This window comes from Mugil cephalus, chromosome 1 (genome assembly GCF_022458985.1).
Source record: "Mugil cephalus isolate CIBA_MC_2020 chromosome 1, CIBA_Mcephalus_1.1, whole genome shotgun sequence".
Classification (NCBI taxonomy): domain Eukaryota; kingdom Metazoa; phylum Chordata; class Actinopteri; order Mugiliformes; family Mugilidae; genus Mugil; species Mugil cephalus.
Window position 1 is genome coordinate 30,625,814 of NC_061770.1, and position 7,711 is coordinate 30,633,524.

Here is a 7,711-nt window from a genome sequence, read left to right on the forward strand (position 1 = left end):
GTGGGGCCTAATTGATTTTCAGATGAGATGCATTAAAGTCCCAACCTGTGCGCTGAGGTATTTGTGTCCTTGGACTGAGCTTTCACAGAAACTCAGCTCCTCTTTTAGCGTTCAACCCATTTACAGTCAAGATCCACTGGTGTCAGGCACGAGCAGCCTCCTTCCTGATATATGTTGATGACAGTTTACGTTTTTCTCGCCTGACCTCCATTTAGGTATCATTATGTGTAGGTTATAGCTTAGCCCATTTTTTCACCAAACCAGGAAAAGTGTTTTTAAACTCCTCCAATGTTCTTAATGTTTTTTCAAAGATCACTCAGAAATTCTTTCTGCCTTAACTCTTTGCACCACCCACTGATATTTAACTAAAACTCAGAGGCTATTTCTATCACCTCCGCTTCTCAACAGTCACACAGGAAGCGATCACTTCTCACTTTACACTTCAGTCTGTCAGCGTCAAGACAACATGGAGGTCAGAGCTTTCTGCATCAAACTGTGTGAGTACTGACTCCTTTCCAGATTAAAGCTTACTTTATTTACAATTAAAAAGCTCATGCACATAAAGGTCTTTGGACATTATTTAGTGAGTGAAAGTAAATTTAACACTTTTAAGTAAAGTATTACCCTTCACCAGCTACAATGTTTAATTAGGAAATATGCTGAACATTGTGAGCAGCTGAAGGAGCTGACAAAACTTTTATTGATTCATCTATTTTCTTTGCCTCAACAGTGACTGTGACAATCCTCCTGTCCTGTGCACAGGATCATGATGTTGGTGAGCAGAATTCATGTTGGGCTGTTGGAGTAGAGTGGCATAATGTGTCTAAATTAAATTTCTCTGTTTTTCTTGGTCTCAGATGCAGCTTTTCTTCGTATCTCTCCAAACAGACTGCAGTTCTTTGAATATGAGATGGTCACTGTTTACTGTGATGGAGTCTTTTACTGTGATGTTGAACATAAATCGATTAGGGAGAAGCCCTCGTGTTGCACCACTACTAACAGACTATCAAGAGGACCTAACTGCACCACTAAAAACATTTATCAAGATGACTCTGGAAAGTACTGGTGTGAAAGAGGAATAGAGAGAAGTAACATCATCAACATCAATGTCACTTGTATGTTTACAGTGAGGTAGTGATATTTTGTGATTATCTCAACATGATTTGCAAGATAATTAAATATGACTGTGTTCTTCAGCTGGTTCTGTAATCCTGGATAGTCCTGCTCTTCCTGTGATAGAGGGAGAAGATGTGACTCTGAGCTGCAGAACAAAAGAATCTTCCTGCAACACCACAGTTGATTTCTATAAAGATGGAGTCCTCAAAGGGAGAAGCTCCACAGGATCAGATTGATCATCAGAAATGTCTCTGTCTGATCAAGGATTCTACAAATGTAACATCTCTGGAGTTGGAGAATCACCACAGAGCTGGCTGACTGTTAGAGGTGAGACACGTCAATTTTAAGATTTTAGGTGGAATAAAGTCCATACATGTGATGTCATTGTGTTTTTCAATCTAGTCCTCAACTACACCATCATACAGTCCATATTGTCATGAAGAAATAAATCTTACCTCCTCAAACTTAATCTGAACTACTCTAATTGTTAAATCACTGAACAAATAACCTGGGAACCATCCTATAGGATACAAGGCCCTTTGAGAGATGAAATAGATTGCTCTTTATTTCTTTTACTTATATGTAGACACAACCACTTTAATAACCACCATGTCTCATACTGTATTTACTCTCTGCAGAAACTCTCACAGAACATCGTCCCTCCCCAGATCACAGCTGTCACATTTACTCAATCCTAAGGACTGTGTTCACCATCATCATGGTGGTGCCGTTGCTGCTGCTGCTTGGATGTCTTCACTGTGTATTAGACAGACGTATAAAACATGACTCGGCTTCAACAGAATAGAGCTGTTCTGTTAAAGAAAAACATGGATTAGATAACAACCAACTAGTGAACAAAATCTATTTAATGTAGCAGAGATCATGAAGTTAATATTTCATCATATCTACTCTCACATTTCACCCAGAATTAAGGTTGTTACTGTCAAGCTACTTTCTATGCTTCTGGTCCCAGAGCTAGACACTGTGACTGTATCAGGAAATGATTGTGTTGCTGAGAAACTTGTTTAACATGTCTGCAAATGTGGTTTTTAAACCATTCGCTCTGGCCATACCGAGCCTGACGTATGATGTTCAAACTAACCACGACATCTGAGCACTTCTATTAATTGATGTTGGTTTGTAGAAACATGTGAACGCTGACAGTGTGTCACCACCATCAGGTATCTTCATCTGTTTGCAATTTTGTAAAAATAAAGAAAAAATAAACTTAGAAATGTACTGTTAGCACGCTAGTGTTTGCTGTGGTGGTTTTTATTTACAGTATTTACAAAAAAAAAGTTTTTAAAGTGAATCGTGCACAGAAGGTGACAGAGCAATGTAGAAGTGAGGGAAAGGCAGATGTAAAAAGGAGGAAAGTAAGAGAAAATGAAAATCATTATCAATTTGACTCATTTATTTCAACAGAAGATTTTATAGATAAGTCAGGACAGAAGACAGAAGTCTAACAAGTTTCCATTACTGCAGAATTTGATCATGTATAGGATAAATAAAATGATCAAAGGTTGAATCATGTGTACATGGCCTCCTGTAGTGAGGATCAGTAGGATTTTGTAGCCAGATTCCCTTTCAAGAGGCAAAACCCCAATGTGGCACACCTGTGGTACCTTTGCTTTGGCCTTTGGACTTCTATGTGTGTTTTATGGTATTTCTATAAACTCTCAGTCGAGTTCTAGTCAAGGGGTTGCTCACTGAGAAAGCAATGAAAATGTTGTCTTTTTAGGTGACTTTCACCTCCAGCACAATAGAGACTCAGTGGTTGGTGTGCATTGTTTTTAACATGTCTTTCCTCTCTCTCTCAGGTGTACATTAGACCTTGTGCTAATAAGTATTATGCAATACCAATAAACCACAAACCAACATGGAGGACATTAGCAAATGTCATTGAATGCAGATTCTCTCTGCCTTCACTATTTGCACCACCCACTAATACTAAAACACTGAGGCAACTTCCACCACCTCTGCTTCTCAACAGTCACACAGAAAGAGATCACGTCTCACTTTACACTTTTTACTTTCAGTCAGTGTCAAGACAACATGGAGGTCAGAGCTTTCTGCATCACACTGTGTGAGTACTGGCTCCTTTCCTGATTAAAACTTAATGATAAAGACTTTATTTATAATTAAAAAGCTCATGCATTTGGAAGTCTTTCGGCATTGTTTACGAAGTGAACTGAAATATTCTTATTCAACAGCTACAACATTTAATAGAAAATAAACATATTGAGCAGCTGTAGCAGACAACAAAAGTTACTGATTCTTCTATTTTCTTTCTTCAGTGACTGTGATGATCCTGCTGTGTGCACAGACACGTGAGTAGATTTTTGTGGGGTTGTAGTAGAAAAGAGGCAAACATGTCTTGAGATGCTAGTGTTTAATCATCACAGGAGTTCCTCTATTACTTTTCTACTTTCAAGTGTTGTAGACGTCATCCATCAGTTCACATGAGTAAATGTCTAAACTGAATCTCTCTGTTTTTCTTTGTCTCAGATGAAGCTTTTCTTCATATCTCTCCAAACAGACTGCAGTTCTTTGAATATGAGTCCGTCACTTTTTACTGTGATGGAGTCGTTTACTGTGATGTAGTATCGAATGAGGAGAAGCCCTCATGTTGCACCACTACTGACAGAACATCAAAAGAACCTACCTGCACAGTTAAAAATACTTACCGAGATGACTCTGGAAAGTACTGGTGTGCGGAAGGAGGAGAGAGAAAAAAATATCATCAACATCAATGTAACTTGTATGTTTGCAGTGAGGAAGTGATATTCTGTGATTATCTCAACATGATTTCAAGATAAATTAAATATGATTTGTGTTCTTCAGATGGTTCTGAGATCCGGGAGAGTCCTGCTCTTCCTGTGATGGACGGAGAAGATGTGACTCTGAGCTGCAGAACCAAAACACCTTCCTCCAACATCTCTGTTGATTTTTATAAAAGATGGAGTCCTCAAGTTAAGAAGCTCCACAGGAAATCTGAGCCTCAAAACAGTCTCCATGTCTGATCAAGGATTCTACAAATGTCACATCTCTGGAGTTGGAGAATCACTACACAGCTGGCTGTCTGTTAGAGGTGAGCCATGTCAATTTTAATTTCAAAGTTAAGTGCATACATGTGATGTAAGTTCCTGTTATTTTTTTCTTTAAGTCTAGCTTTGCTGTCCTCATCAACACCATATTTTCAAGAAGAGCTGAATCTTACCTCCTCCTGCAAGTGTAATGGTAAGGAGACTTTATCTGAAGTATGATGTAATTGTTAACTCACTAAACAAACAATCTGAGAACCATACAAAGCCTTTTGAGAGATGAAATGAATTGCTCTTTGCTTCTTTCACTCATATTTAGTCACAACCATTTCACTATCCACTGTGTCTCATAATGTCTTTTCTCTCTACAAAAACTCTCTCAGATCACGTTCCCTCCCCAGATCACAGCTGTCACATTTACTCCATCCTAAGGACTGTGTTCACCATCATCATGGTGGTGGTTGTGGTGGTACTGCTCGGATGTCTTCACTGTGCTTTTGTTAGAGATATAAAACATGACTGATCAGTCAGAATAGAGGGCTATCTGTTATATTAAAGAAAAAGATGGTCTGGATGATGACCAAAAGGTGAATAAAAGGTAGTTCAGTAGCTGAGATCATGAAGTTGATATTTCATGTAGGATTAAGCCCATTGCTATCAAGGTGTTTTCTATGCTTCTAGTCCCATGGTTAGACACTGTGACTATATCAGGAAATGAGTGCCTTTCTGAGAAACTTGTGTAACGTGTCTGCGAATGTGCTTTCGCTGTTGCCATAACTAGCCTGACATATGTTGTTCAAAATAAACACAATGTCTGAGCACTTCTATTAATTGATGCTGGTTTGTAGAAACGTGTGAACTCTGACAGTGTGTCACCACCACTTGGTGTCTTCATCTGTTTACAATTTTATAAAATATTAAGAAAAATAAACTTAGAAATGTACTGTCAAAACGCTACTTTGGTGGTTTTTATTTTCTTTCCAATTTCTTTTTTGAATATCACCAACAGTTGCATGAGATTGATGGTGGTGGAAAATCCTCAAACTCCTGCTGAGGTTGTTCAGGGCAGATATGGCTGTAGTGATGAAGCTCTTGGCAAACCATATCAGAAACTGGAGGGGAGGAGTGGTTCCCGGGTTGACCCTTTCCCAGTGATCAACCTAGGTTTTTATCAGCTCTGTTTCAATGTGAACAGGAATGCTGCGTCGTCCTGCTAATTTACACGACAACGTTACCTGCTGTGTTTGAGGTGCGAACATCACAAAAAATTAATTAATTGGGACCAAATTGATTTTCAGATAAGATGCATTAAAGTCCCAACCTGTGCGCTGAGGTATTTGTGTCCTTGGACTGAGCTTTCACAGAAACTAATTAACTAAATCATTAATGTAAGCGTGAATTATCCCTGCGCACCGTTCAGGGAATTCATGTGCAACTGTGTTTACATACAGCTTGTATAGCTATATGGCACACTTTTTATTGATCGTGACAGGGCACAATCATGGCAAGGACGAGGCTGTGAGATCTACAAGCTGTGGCAGATATTGGGCACTGCGTGGGATTTAATGGAATATCACCAGCCTTTTGAAAAAACTGGTCCATCCTTCAGGTCATCAACAAACTGAAAGCATTAAAAAAATACCTCCTGATAAACGACAGGATGAGCAAGAGGCATGGGATGCACCATGCTGTCACACACACACACACACACACACACACACACACACAAACTTTTAAACCCTCTGGTTCACACATCATGTACACAGGAAAAATACATTCAGTCATACATTACAGGTCCTAACAACCCTGTGCCCAAACAATAAACAATAACTGTAAATTTCCCTGGCCATAACATCATGTGCAAATATTGGGAGAAAACAGCATGTGGATGGAACCCACTCCCACCAGGTACAAACCAGCGGATCACTACATCCCTATAAGGTTGCATCCCAGGGATAACACAGCAGGGGTCATGCTGGAGGTCTCGTGCACTGCTGTGTTGATAGCCAACTGGAACTCAGGCAACCACTGGTTCCCCACGTACCAGGCGATCATCGTCTTACGTAAGGTTAGTCTGCATCACACCCCATGCATCACACAAATCTAACAACAGTCGGCTGGTGAACTGAGGTCTTCGGTCTGACACCAGGTAAAAAGGGACCCCCCAGTGGGTGAAAATGTCGTTCTGGAGGATCTGGCAGACCTGTGGTGTCTTGGTTTCCCATAGCGCAAATAGCTCGACTCACTTGGTCTGATAGTCCACTACCACCATCAGAACTGAATTCGACCAGCTAATAATTAAACCCACCATGCCTCGATACAACACCCCTTGCTCTTGCTGAAAATGTATGTGCCACAGACTATGCCGGCTGTCTGACTGTTCTAGCTCTTGGCATAGGACATCAGACTGCTGCGCCTTCTCAATGTCCTGAAGAGAGGGGGGGAAACTGGCCCAGTAGGTCTTCGTGACCGCCACACAAACACTGCCCTCCTCAACTGGTCGTGCCTGGGACAGGGCACCTGGAACAACGCTGCAGCAGCTCTTCTGATAATGCACTCGGAAGGTGAACACCTGTAGCCTCAGGGTTCAACTTGTAAGATGGGAAGAGGTCTCAGGAGAGTTGAAGCCCCAAGCCAAAGTGCTATGGTCAGTATAGACATCAAAGATTTCTCCCTCTAGATAACGGCGCCACTTTTCTGCAGCCCAGGCCACCTCCAGGCACTCCATCTCTGAAGTCAAGTAGCTCAGGACTATGAAGAGCCCGTGAAGCCTCACCATCCTCCGTTTGAGCCAGGACCCACGTTGCTCGAGTCACAGTGCACCTGAAATCCCAGGTGCGGTTGTGGCTGAGCTAAGACAGGTGGCGAGTGCGGCAGAACTTTGAGATGCTCATGCAGCTCATGAAACATCACCTCCAGGTCCTGCAGATGCTACTCCTGCGCCCTGGAGAAGAAGATAATGTTGTCTATATAGACTCCCCCTCCTCCATCAAACACTGGAAGGTGGCATGCTTCAGCCCAAACGGCATGACCTTAAACAGGAAGACGTCCATATGAGTAATCATAGCCACTGGTCCCCTTAGCCTCTGTCCAAACAATAGACAACTTCTGCACCACCTCTAGCAGACGTTCCAAGAGTGGGACGGGCTTTGGCATCTTGGGTGGAACCTCCATTTCGACTACGTAGAAATGGATGTAGAAATGGACTCCTGTCTGACAATCTCCTCCTCAACCATGTCTGGTCTCCATTTCAGGCAGAGCGCCCTGTGGTCATAAGCAAAGTCGCGTAGACATTGTGAGGGTGCTTGGACTCTTCTATTTCTGACTGGTAGCCTGTGGGGAGGAAAGCTTCCAGGAAGGCCCTTTTAAATGTTGTGTTTTCAGTGATTGTGATGATCCTGCTGTGTGCACGGGATCATGAAGTTGGTGAGTAGATTCTTTTTCTTTGCCAGTTGTAAGATTGTTAAAAAAAAAAAGAAAGAAAAAAACACATATATATGTTGAGATTGGTGTGTTTAATTATCACAGGAGTTCCTCTATTACTTTAAGTG

General features: G+C 41.4%; 1 long non-coding RNA gene across 1 annotated transcript; it reads left to right on the forward strand.

Moving 5' to 3' along the window:
- The first annotated feature begins 459 nt into the window (after window positions 1–459).
- Window positions 460–2,337, forward strand: LOC125022080. Its single transcript, XR_007114412.1, has 4 exons — window positions 460–495; window positions 731–775; window positions 858–1,443; window positions 1,755–2,337. It is a non-coding gene; the product is annotated as an uncharacterized LOC125022080 (long non-coding RNA).
- Window positions 2,338–7,711: the final 5,374 nt, after the last annotated feature.